Consider the following 12565-nt stretch of genomic DNA (forward strand, 5'->3'; position numbering starts at 1 on the left):
TATGATGTAATTGGGACCACGGAGGCCTGGTCCCAGGGTGACCAGGGATGGGAACTCAAACATCCAAGGGTATTCAATATTCAGGAAAGATAAACGGAAAAGAAAGGGGGGTGGGATAGCGTTACAGAGGAGATTAATGCAATAGTAAGGAAGGACATTAGCCTGGATGATATGGGATCTGTATGGGTAGAGCTGCGGAACACCAAAGGGCTAAAAAGCTAGTGGGAGTTGTGTACCGACCACCAAACAGTAGTAGAGGTTGAGGATGGCATCAAGCATGGAATTAGAAACGCGTGCAGTAAGGGTACAGCATTTATCATGGGTGACTTCAAGCTGCATGTTGAGTGGGCTCACCAAACCGGTAGCAATGCGATGGAGGAGGATTTCCTGGAATGTATAAGGGATGGTTTTCTCGACCAATATGTCGAGAACCAACTAGAGAGGAGGCCACCCTAGACTGGAGATTGTGTAATGAAAGAGGATTAATTGACAACCTTGTGGTGCGAGATCCTGTGGGGGAAGAGTGACCATAATATGGTAGAATTCTTCATTATGATGGAGAATGGCACAGTCAAGTCTGAGAATAGGATCCTGAACTTGAGGAAAGCTAACTTTGATGGTATGAGACGTGCATTGGCTAGGATAAGCTGGCAAAGGATATTTAAGGGGTTGACTGTGGAAAGGCAATGGCTGACATCTAAAGAACACATGGATGAACTTCAACAACTGGACATCCCTGTCTGGCCTAAGAGTAAATGGGGAAGGTGGCTCATTCATGGCTAACAAGGGAAATCTGAGATAGTGTTGAAGCCACAGAGGAGGCATATAAATTGGCCAGAAAAAGCAGCAGACTGGCGAACTGGGAGAAATTTAAAATCCAGAAGAGGACGACAAAGGGTTTAATTTGGAAGGGGAAATTAGAATACGAGAGTAGGCTTGCAGTAAACATAAAAACTGACTGCAAAAGCTTCTATAACTTTGTGAATAGAGAAAGACTGGTGAAGACAAATGTAGGTCCCTTACAGTTAGAATCATGTGAATTCATAACGGGCGACAAAGAGATGGCAGACCAGCTGAACAAACACTTTGGATCTGTCTTCACCAAGAAAGACTCAAATAACCTTCCAGAAATACCAGGGGACAGAGGATCTAGCATGAAGGAGGAACTGAGGGAAATCCTTATTAGTCAGGAAATTGTATTGGGGAAATTGCTGGGATTAAAACCTGATAGGTACACAGGGCCTGATGGTCTGCATCCCAGAGTACTCAAGTGGACCTCGAAATAGTAGATGCATTGGTGATCATTTTCCAGCATTCTATAGACTCTGGAAGAGTTCTAGTTGATTAGTGGGTAGCTAATGTAATCCCACTTTTTAAAAAGAAGGGAGAGAGAAAATGGGGAATTCTAGACTGGTTAGCCTGATATCGGTGGTGGGGAAAATACTGGAGTCAATTACTAAGGATGTAATAACTGAGCATTTGGAAAGTGGTGACAAGATTGGACCAAATCAGCATGGATTCACTAAAGGGAAATCGTGCTTGACAAATCTTCTGGAATTTTTTGAGGATGTGACCTGTAGAGTGGACAAGGGTGAACCAGTGGATATTGTGTATCTGGACTTTCAAAAGGCTTTTGACAAGGTCCCACACAAGAGATTAGTGAGTAAAATTAAAGCTCATGGTATTGGATATAATGTATTGACGTGGTAGTGAATTGGTTGGCAGACAGGAAGCAGAGCGTGGGAATAAACGGGTCCTTTTCAGAGTGGCAGGCAGTGACTAGTGGGGTACCACAGGGTTCAGTGCTGGGACCTCAGCTATTCACAACATACATTAATGATTTGGACAAAGGAATTGAATGTAATATCTCCAAATTTGCAGACGACACTAAGCTGGGTGGCAGTTTGTGCTGTGAAGAGGATGCTAAGAGGTCGCAGGCAGGGTGACTTGGACAGGCTGACTGAGTGGGAAAATACTTGGTAAATGCAATATAATGTGGATAAATGTGAGGCTATCCACTTTGGTGGCAAAACAGGAAGGAAGATTATTATCTGAATGGTGGTAGTTTAGGAAAAGGGGAAGTGCAATGTGACCTGGGTGTCATGGTTGAACAGTCGCTGAAGGTTGGCATGCAGGTACAGCAGACAGTGAGGAAAGCTAATGGCATGCTGGCCTTCATAGCAAAAGGATTTGAGTATAGGAGTAAGGATGTCTTGCTGCAGTTATACAGGGCTTGGTGAGGCCACACTTGAGTATTGTGTGCATTTGGTCTCTTAGTTTGAGGAAGGACATTCTTGCTATTGAGGGAGTCCAGCGAAGGCTCACGAGACTGATTCTTGGAATGGCAGGACTGACATATGAAGAGAGACTGAATCAACTGGGCTTGTACTCACTGAAATTTAGAAGAATGAAAGGGTATCTCATAGAAGATCATAGGACTGGACAGGCTAGATGCGGGAAGAATGTTCCCGATGTTGGGGAAGTCCAGAACTAGGCGTCACAGTCTAAGAATAATGGGTAACCCATTCAGGACCGAGATGAGGAAGAACTTCTTCACTCAGACAGTTATGAACCTGTGGAATTCCGTACCACAGAAAGCTGTTAGGGCCAGTTTGTTAGATACGTTCAAGAAGGAGCTGGATGTAGCCCTTGTGGCTAAAGAGATCAAGGGATATGGAAAGAAAGCGGGAGTGGGATACTGAAAGTGAATGATTAACCATGATCATATTGAATGGTAGTGCGGGCTTGAAGGCCTGAATGGCCTACTCCTGCACCTAATTTCTATGTTGCCATGAGAGAGAGAGATAGAGAGGAGAGACTTTTAGGGAGAGAATTCCGTGTCTTACAGTCTTGGCAACGGAAGGCATTTGCCACCAACTGAAATAAGAGATGCACCAGAGATTAAAATTGAAGCTCCCAGTTTTAAGTACACACATATGAACCATAGGAAATCTTACAATTTTGAAGAGAGCTACTTCCTTGATGATTTTCTGTACTCCTCAAGGGATCTACTCTTTGTATTAAAGTTTAAAGTTTATTTATTAGTGTCACAAGTAGGTTTGCATTAACACTGCAATGAAGTTACTGTGAAAATCCCCTAGTCGCCACACTCCAGCGCCTGCTCAGGTACATTGAGGGAGAATTAAGCATAGCCAATGCACCTAACCAGCACGTTTTTCAGATTGTGGGAGGAAACCGGAGCACCTGGAGGAAACCCATGTTGACATGGGAAGAACGTATAAACTCCACACAGACAGTGATGCAATCCGGGAATCGAATCCCGGGTCCCTGGTACTGTGAGACAGCAGTGCTAACCACTGTGCCACCCTCATTTTTGATGGAATTCGCATTTGATGGAATTTGTGGGTGGTGAGCTCTTACCAGTATCTCATCTAGCAGCCACATTCTGAGTGTGCGCCACTGGAGTTTGCAAACAAACAGATATGACAGTCAAATGTTACCTGTCCTCATTGAGCATCCGCACATCCGCAGTCAGGAGCAGGAAGCCTGACAGATTTCCCCCATCCTAACTGCGAGGTCTCAGACCAGTTGTAAAGAAAGGTACGAAATAAACTGCATTCCATATAGCAGCTTTTACAACCTGAGAGCATCCCAAAGCACTTCATAGCCAATGAAGTAGTTCTGAAGTATGGTTACCGTTGTAACGCAGGAAACACAATGGCTGGAACTTTTCAGCCATTCATACTGGCAGCATCCTCTGGTCCCATCAATGGTGCAACCCAAGGTGAGGGTGCATTCAAAAGGAAACCCCGTTGATAATGGCGGGACCAGAAGATCTTGCCACCAGCCAATGGCAGTCAGCCTTCTGCTGCGGCACAACACACAGCGGGTTGCTTGGTAAATCCCACCCAATGAATTTGTGCACAGTAAGTGTCTATAAACAGCAATAAATAGTGACCAAATAACATATATACTCATGTAAAAGTCAAAATTTTGAGACCAGAAGTTGACTTTTACACAGTCATGTTTTTGAGGAGTTGACATTAATGCTTGATTTGGGCCAGGTTGAATGGACAAGGTGACCTCTAGTGGTTAGGAAGCTTAGGTTTTGCCAAATTAATTTAAGTACTTTTTACCCCATTATAAAAGGGAGCTGTCTGTTAGATGAACTTTCCAAACCCCCTGCTCAATATTCTTAACAATATTCTACTTTTGTAAACCTAGCTCGTAACTGTACTTCTACTGCAATTTATAAAAATCTCCTTCCTTTCCTCTAGTCTTTGAGTGATGAGTCAGTGGATCCACTGTCTACTCTTGGATTATGCAAAGTTCCTGATGATATTTCTTCCATATTGAAAATAAAATAAACCAGTGTTTATAATCTCTGCTACTGAGCTGTCATTGAAATTAGCTTTTTTGCAACTTTTGCAACAACTAGGATTTATTTTTGCTCTTGTTACCCAGGGGAGTGAAGTAATTGATTGGTTACTTTCACTCTTGCCTCAGGTTGTGAGTCTCTGATCAGTGCCCAGGACAGACGGCCTGGCGTTTTCCCATTGGGATGGAGAGAGGATAAGTGTTGTTGATCAAGTCACACACAACATGAGCTTCTCCCAAATACTGGTATTGCAAATCCCTGGAGTGAAATGGTGCATAAAGTAATTTAATGAGCTCCTCAAGGCACTGACTGATTTTGTGAAAAGCAATGTAAAAAGGTAGATTTGACTCCCAACTTGTGTCAAGTTAGTTGCAATCGATCAGATACGAACAAGTGGCCCTAGGCTTCCTGAGCTAAGGAAAGGAGCTTCCTGCTCACAATCTTGGTCTAGTGATTCCCACTAAAAGGTTAACATGAGAACATATAATCAAACTTAAACATAACATCTCCCACGGGCAGAAAGCCTTCTGGAATTTGCTTCCCTGAATAACTGTGAACTATAGTTACTTGACTGAGGTGGGTGGAGTGCTGCTGCAGTTATCAAACTATAACCCAGAATAAAGGGCTTACTCCGTCAGGAGAGAAGATTGGAAAAATAAAGGGGCTCTAAAAATAAACGACCGTAAAGAGGGCAAATATATTTGAATATTAGAATATCACTGCACAGAGTTACCACCATCATCTGGAAAACATGAAAGCAGAGATTTTCTGATGACTAAATGGATTGTTGCCAAGCACCTATCCAAACACATAGGTTGGATCATTTGGGCAGCTAAGAATATTGTACTTAAAGGATAATCGAGTCCCACATTTTCATAATAATAATAAAAAATTAGTCAGATTACAGCATCTGTCAAAAACCTATTCTAATATTTTATAAAAATAATTAATTATAAATCGGTGTATCTTTGGCTTCCATTTTGGTATATGGGTGAACACAGCGCAACAAATGTGGAACAATTCCTGCAGATTTAGACAAACCACAGGTAATAGTCACATCTCATCATCCTTAACGCAAAGCTTCGCTGCACAAGTTAGAATCTTCCAGCAAAGAATTAATGGTTTGAAATGTCTCAGTGCAGTGAATACAAGTCATCCTGTCAGAATAACTATCGCCAATTTTCTGAGGGGGTCACCCCAGGTTAAGTGGTTACAGTGATACAAATGTATTTTAAAGCTGTGTAAGCCATTGCTCGAGGCACAGGTTTGTCACCTTTTAATGGTGAAAGTTATCACAAGATGCAAAGAAATGGTTTATTTTATTTAAAAAGCATGTCATTCTGTCAATCATTGTCGACCTGCCTGGTCAAAGTAGATTGATGAGGTTGAAACTCGCATGTGAAAGCAGAGCAAGTGATACCATCAGATCAAAAGGATCTGGGTATTGTATCAAAACAATTACATAAATATGACCTGAATTAGTGAGTAACATCTCTGTGATGTCCCTGTGCAGACATGATGGCAGTGTGTCACCTCCTTTCAGCTCAAAGACCGACATAAGATGGTAATTTCTGACTACTGTTCACCCTGTTCATGAGTTGTCAGAGCAGATTGGAGTCAACGCAGAGATGTTGGAGGATTCTGTCATAATCAGGCTCACTCTAGTGGGTGACAGTTCGAAGTTACAGTTGCCAAGAGCCAATTAAGGTTACGCAAGATGACAGGTGAGAAAGGTAAGCCAGGAAGATGTCACTTTTGACAACCTGCACTTGAAACAAATATTAGTAAACGGTCGAGAACCTGTCACTTCAGCTACTGCTTTTGATAACCGCTCAGACAAGTGCTGTCACGTCACATAAGGAAATCAAACTTTCTGTAATGGAAACTATGGAACATGGCTGCATTATTTACAAAGTAAAATTTATATCCGATGCCCAGAAATGTCTGTGTGTGGTGCTTCTAATGGGAAAGGAAAGGAAGGGGATTTTAAGTTGAATTAAACTGAGTTAGATAAAAGAAAAGGAAGAAAGGCTTGCAAACATGTGAATTAGGAGCAAGATTAGGCCACTCAGCCCCTTGAGCCTGCTCCACCATTCATTAAGATAATGGCTGATCTGACTGTAACCCTAACGCCACATTCCTGCCTAACTGCAATAAACTTTCAACTTCTTGCTTATTAAGAACCTATCAATATCTGCCTTAAAAATAAAGGCTTCCACTGCCTTCAGTTCCAAAGACTCACAACCTTCTGAGAAAAAAAAGTTTCTCCTCATCTCTGGCCTAAATAGTCGACCCCTTAATTTAAACAATGACCTCTAGTACGAGATTCTCCCACAACAGGAAACATCCTCTTCACAATGACCCTGTCAAGACCCCTCAGGATCTTCTATGTTTCAATCAAGTCATCTCTTCTCTTCTAAGCTCCAATGGATACATGCCGAGACTGTCCAACCTTTCCCTGATAAGACAACCCACCAATCCAGGTATTAGTCTGGGAAAACCTTCTCTGAGCTGCTTCCAATGCACTTACATCTTTACTTAAATGAGATCAATACCGTACACAATACTCCAAAGGCGGTCTCACTAATCCCCTCTACAACAGAAGCATAACCCCTTACTTTTGTATTCAATTCCCTTTGTAATTAATGATAACATTCTGTTAGCATTCCTAATTACTTTCTGTATCTGCACGCGAGCCTTTTGCAGTCCATGCACCAGGACACCCAGATCCCTCTGCATCTCAGAGTTCTGCAATCTCTCATCATTGAGATAATATGCTTCTTTTTAATGTTTCCTGCTAAAATGGTCAATTTCCCTTTTTCCCACATTATACTCCATTTGTCAGATTTTTGCCCAATCACTTAATTTATTTGTATCCCTCTTTAACCCTCTGTGTCTTCTTCACATCTTACTATCTTGCCTGTCTTTGGTCGTCAGCAAATTTAGCAACCATACCTTTGGTCCCTTCACCCTAATAAGTGATAGAAATTGTAAAAACACTGATCCTTGTGGCACAACTCTTGTTACATTTTGCGAAACAGAAAAAAGGCTCTGCTTTCTCTTAGCCAGCCAATCTTCTATCTATGCCCCTACACCATGAGCATTTATTTTTTGCAGTAACCTTTGATGTGGCACCTTATCAAATGCCTTCTGGAAATCTAAATACAGTATTTCCACTGGTTCCCCTTTATCAACAGCACATGTTACTTCTTCAAAGGAATCAAATAAATTGGTTAGACATGATATCCCTTGCACAAAACCATGTTGACTCTGCCTGATTATCCTAATTTTTTCTAAGTGGTCTGCTATTGGGGGGTGGGGGGAGATTCTCCCATTCCGAACCCGCTAATTCTTTGGTGGGTTCGGTCGGAAGATGCGCACGTGCATCGATTCGTGGGTTTCGCATATGCGTTCCGGATGCATGCGCGTCTCCCACCTCCGGAAATCACGCATGGTCGGGACCACGCAGGAAACCGCCGGGAAGACCAGGTAAGTACTTTAAATCTATTTTTAATGTTATTTAAAGTAATTATCAAACTCGGGACTGAATTCTCCGGGCCCCGATAGCATCTCCCACCCCGCCAGTGCAATTTCACTCTGGCGGGGTTTAAAGTAGCTCCCCACTGTCGGGGAACTAGCGGGAGACCCCGCTGGATGAAGGAGAAGCAAATGGGGCTCCCCAGCGGGTCAGGCGGCAGGCAGGGTGGTGTCCCCTGGGCATGGGCACACTGGCAGTGCCAGCCTGTGCCTCCTGGTACTGCCCATGTGCCCCTGGACATAGTGCCCATGTCCGGGGGCACTATGGCACTGCCCACTAGAATCAGGCAGTGCCAAGGGACAGTGGCCTATTGGGGACGTGGCATAGGGGTAATCAGTGGGGGTGGGGAGTCCCGCTGCCACTCTGCCATTTGGATCCGGACTGGAGGGAGGCCAGCGATTGGGGCGGGCTTGGGGGTGTCTGCTTCCTGTGGGGTGAGGGGGGGGGGGGGTCTGCCGGGTTGGGAGGGTGGGGGCTACAGATCGGGGCGCTCCGGGATGGGGGGGGGTGGTTCGGGACTAGCCTGGGAATGGTCATGCCCCTCCACCGCCACTCCCCCGCCCCGAGTTTTAATGATATTTACGATTGTGATCTCTGCATTGCACAAGAGTGTGGGAGATTCGGGTTTGAACTCCCACTGAAAGAACAATCATGATTTACACCATTTTTCCCACGAATTCAGCATTTTTTGGGCGAATTGCCCCCATCGTCCTTAATAGGGAAAATATTTTAAGGTATCTATCCTGTGGTTTCCTGCTTTTTGTTTCCTTCCCTTTTTGGATATAGACCACATTTCACGACCTCAGAATGTCCCATCCCTGTCTGCAGTCAACTTCTGAAGTGTAGTCACTGCTGTAATGTAAACAATTGCAGTGTCAGGACAGCACACATTTGCAGTTATCTTAAGTTCAACAAAATAGTTTTGGAAGGGAGGGTTAGTTATTATGGCAGCTTTTCTGAATATGGCTGCACTGATGGTGGAAAGTCCAGGCAGCGCTAAGCAGAGCCTGCCAAGAGTGTACAGCGGGAGCTTGTGTGGGTGCCCATCACAGTTTTTCTGTCATGTAAAATCATGATGAATGCCCTGATTATTTGCTTCTAGTGGATGGCTCTCTCCATTAGTAAAGCACATTCCAATGATGTGCCTGAGTGTCTCCACTTTCTTACCTATTTTTATTGTCTCAAACTCAACTTCTTCGATGGTCTCCTTCCCAATTTTTGGAACGCCACCATTCAGAAACTCCAGTTCACTCAGAAGCCTGACATCACTAAAAGAGTAGTGTGTCATGCCATCCAGTTTTAGATTCACTTTTGCCTGTGAGCAGAACACAGCTCTGCTGCTATCTTTAGCTCCCTCCCCATACATAACTGTTCTCATGTGCCAAGTTTAAATAAAGGAACCCACAATGTGCTTACCCAATCCCTTAGGATTGACTGCTACCGTTATATCATTATAACAACACACCAATGGCATCCTCTCCCTTAATAGTCATAGAGGTTTACAGCATGGAAACAGGCCCTGTGGCCCAACTTGTCTATGCCGCCCTTTTGTTTTAAACCCCTAAGCTAGTCCCAATTGCCCACATTTGGCCCATATCCCTCTATATTCATTTTATCCATGGAACTGTCTAAATGCTTTTTAAAAGACAAAATTGAACCCACCTTTATTACTACCTCTGGCAGCTTGTTCCAAACACCATCACCCTCTGTGTGAAAAATTTGCCCCTCTGAACACTTTTGTATCTCTCCCCTCTCACCTTAAACCTATGCCCTCTAGTTTTAGACTCCCCTACCTTTGAGAAAAGATATTGACTATCTAGCTGATCTATGCCCCTCATTATTTTATAGACCTCTATAAGATCACCCCTAAGCCTCCTATGCTTCAGAGAAAAAAGTCCCAGTCTATCCAGTCTATCTATCCCCTTATAACTCAAACCATCAAGTCCCAGTAGCATACTAGTAAATCTTTTCTGCACTCTTTCTAGTTTAATAATATCCTTTCTATAATCGGGTGACTAGAATGGTACACAGTATTCCAAGTGTGGCCTTACCAATGTCTTGTACAACTTCAACAAGACGTCCCAACTGCTGTATTCAATGTTCTGACCAATGAAACCAAGCACAATGTAGTCATTTCACCATCCCAGTCCTTAACAAAACTGTCTAGCTGCACACTATTCTCAAAGTTCTATCTCATGGACCAGCTGTGACCTTCCATCCTTGACTCTGGCTTCATGTGTCTCTCTTTAGTAATAGATGAGCTGAGGCAAAGTCAGGCAATGTTGTAGAGTTAGAAACAGGCAGTCTTAGTAATGATGCTGGTAATGGCTTGAAAGCCTGTCTCAGGGTCAAACATGGCACTAAGGTTGCAAACAGTCTGCTTCATATTTCAGAGAGTTGCCAGAGAGAAGGATGGAGTCAATAGGTAGGGAATGGCGTTTTCTAGCAGAGACCGAAGGCAATGATTTGGGGATCCCAATATTTATTTGCAGAAAATTTATGCGCATCCAGTACTGGAACAAAGATTCTGATAACTTAGAGACAGGGGAGGAGATGAGAGAGGTTTAGTTTTGTTTATTTATTAGTCACAAGTAGGTTTACATTAACACTGCAATGAAGTTACTGTGAAAGTCCCCTAGTCGCCACACTCCGGCACCTCTTCGGGTACATTGAGGAAGAATTGAGTATGACCAATGCACCTAACCAGCACGTCTTTCAGACTGTGGGAGGAAACTGGAGCACCCAGAGGAAACCCACGCAGACACGGGGAAAATGTGCAGACTCCACACAGATAGTGTCCTAAGCCAGGAATCAAACCTGGGCCCCAGGCACTGTGAGGCAGCAGTGCTAACCACTGTGCCACCATGCTGCCCTGGTGGTGGTTAAGTAGAGCTGAGTGCGACCAGCTCACATGAGAAAACTCACACTGTGTTTTCAGATGATGTTGCTAAATGGCAGCATGTAGATGTGAAATAGAAGGAGGCCATGGAAACACCCAAAGCAATAATGCAATCGGAGGATTGTGGATAATTCTCTTGTTAAGATTCGATTGATATGAATGGTGAGAACAGTTCCACCCAGCCAGACAATGGTGGAGGGGAATGGTCTGGTCAATTATATCAAAGGCTTCAGGCAACAATTTGTCAGGACAACAAGGAATAATTTACCCATCTCAGAGTGATATTGAATGTCATTTGTGATTTTGATAGGAATCATTTGGTCTGTGGCCGGGGTGGAAACCTGAATGGAGGGATTCAAACATGGAAGTCCAGGAAAATAGAAACAGTTTAAGGAGGCAACAACATGTTGGAGAGGAAAGGGTCTTTGGAGATGGTGAGAATTTGCTATGGGAGTCAAGGTCCAGTTTTGTGAGGAAAGAGGTGATGATAGTAGATTTGACAATTTCCATCGACTTGAAACTTTGTATCCATAATTACAATTCCACCTCCAGTGTGAAGTTAAACCAGATGCTCAAAATCTCAGTGTTGTATTCAACCTCAAATGGAATTTCTGAGCCCATATATTCTCCATTACAAAGATTGCCTACTTTCACCTCAACAACTTCACTTACCTATTCCGTTCCTCAACCCATCTGACATTGAAAGCCTCATCCATGTTGTTGTCACATTAGATTGGACTATTCCAATGTCTTCCTTGGTAGTCTTCTATTATTCAATCATCTGTAAATTACAGCTCATTTAAAGCTCTGCTGGCCAGATCTTATCCGCACCAGGGTCTATAATCATACTCTTGCTCATCTACATTGACTTCTAGTTCTCCAATGGATTAAATTTGAATTCTCATCCCTATGTTTGAACCTCCAAACTCCCTTACTTCCTTAAGGTCCTACTCATCATCCACCCTTTTGCCCAAACCTTTGGACACCCCTATAACCTGCTGGTTTTAGCTCGTCATTCATTTTGGTCCAATTACATCTTGGCAGTTTCCTATTACTCATCTTATACTTGAAGGAGGAAATTTTCCAGAAAACCATATTTGTATCATCAAACATATTTTTATTGGACTAATTGGCACCACTCATAACGGGCCAACAATGCAGAGGGGCACCCCCGGATGGATATTCGATCGGGTCTCCCCCTGCACAGCTGAGAGACTCACGAATTTCAGAAACTGCGGGAGATCCCTAATCTGCCTAGCAACAGCCTGTAGCTGCATTTTAAACTGGTCAAGGACGATCAAGACCCCTATGAAACGAGCCATAGAGTGGGTTATCAAAACCAAGCTATCACTGAAACATTACTAATTCGGCCAAGGCAGACATAAAAATCTGATAAACCAAGATATAAGAATAAAAGGTTAGAATGAAGTACTCCAGACATCCAACAAGACAGGATAACATTAACACTCAATCTCACAAGCAGGAAACACAGACACGGGACAATAGGATCAAATTCAAATAAGGGGACACATAGAGATGATAATGGGAAACGCATTTAGACACCGGGGCAGGACCAAGTAATCCCATTAACACGAACACACACCATACAAATGCAAATTGACAAGCCTCCCAGAGAACTTCCCGACCTGACAGACCACTTTATACATATTGTAAAAAGATGCATAATCAAATGTTCCCGCTCAAACTTGGAGCCCTATAAAGATCCAGGGCTGATGTAATCCAATTGAGATCAACGTGGCCAAGCCACTGTTTCTGAGCTGGCTACGGG

At 43.4% G+C, this 12565-nt stretch overlaps 1 protein-coding gene across 2 annotated transcripts in view; it reads right to left on the reverse strand.

The window, feature by feature from the left end:
- Positions 1–12565, reverse strand: part of cadps2 (Ca++-dependent secretion activator 2) — a 660384-nt gene that overhangs the window by 168663 nt on the left and 479156 nt on the right. The gene's annotated exons all lie outside the window — the stretch shown is intronic.

This window comes from Mustelus asterias, chromosome 9 (genome assembly GCF_964213995.1).
Source record: "Mustelus asterias chromosome 9, sMusAst1.hap1.1, whole genome shotgun sequence".
NCBI lineage: Eukaryota > Metazoa > Chordata > Chondrichthyes > Carcharhiniformes > Triakidae > Mustelus > Mustelus asterias.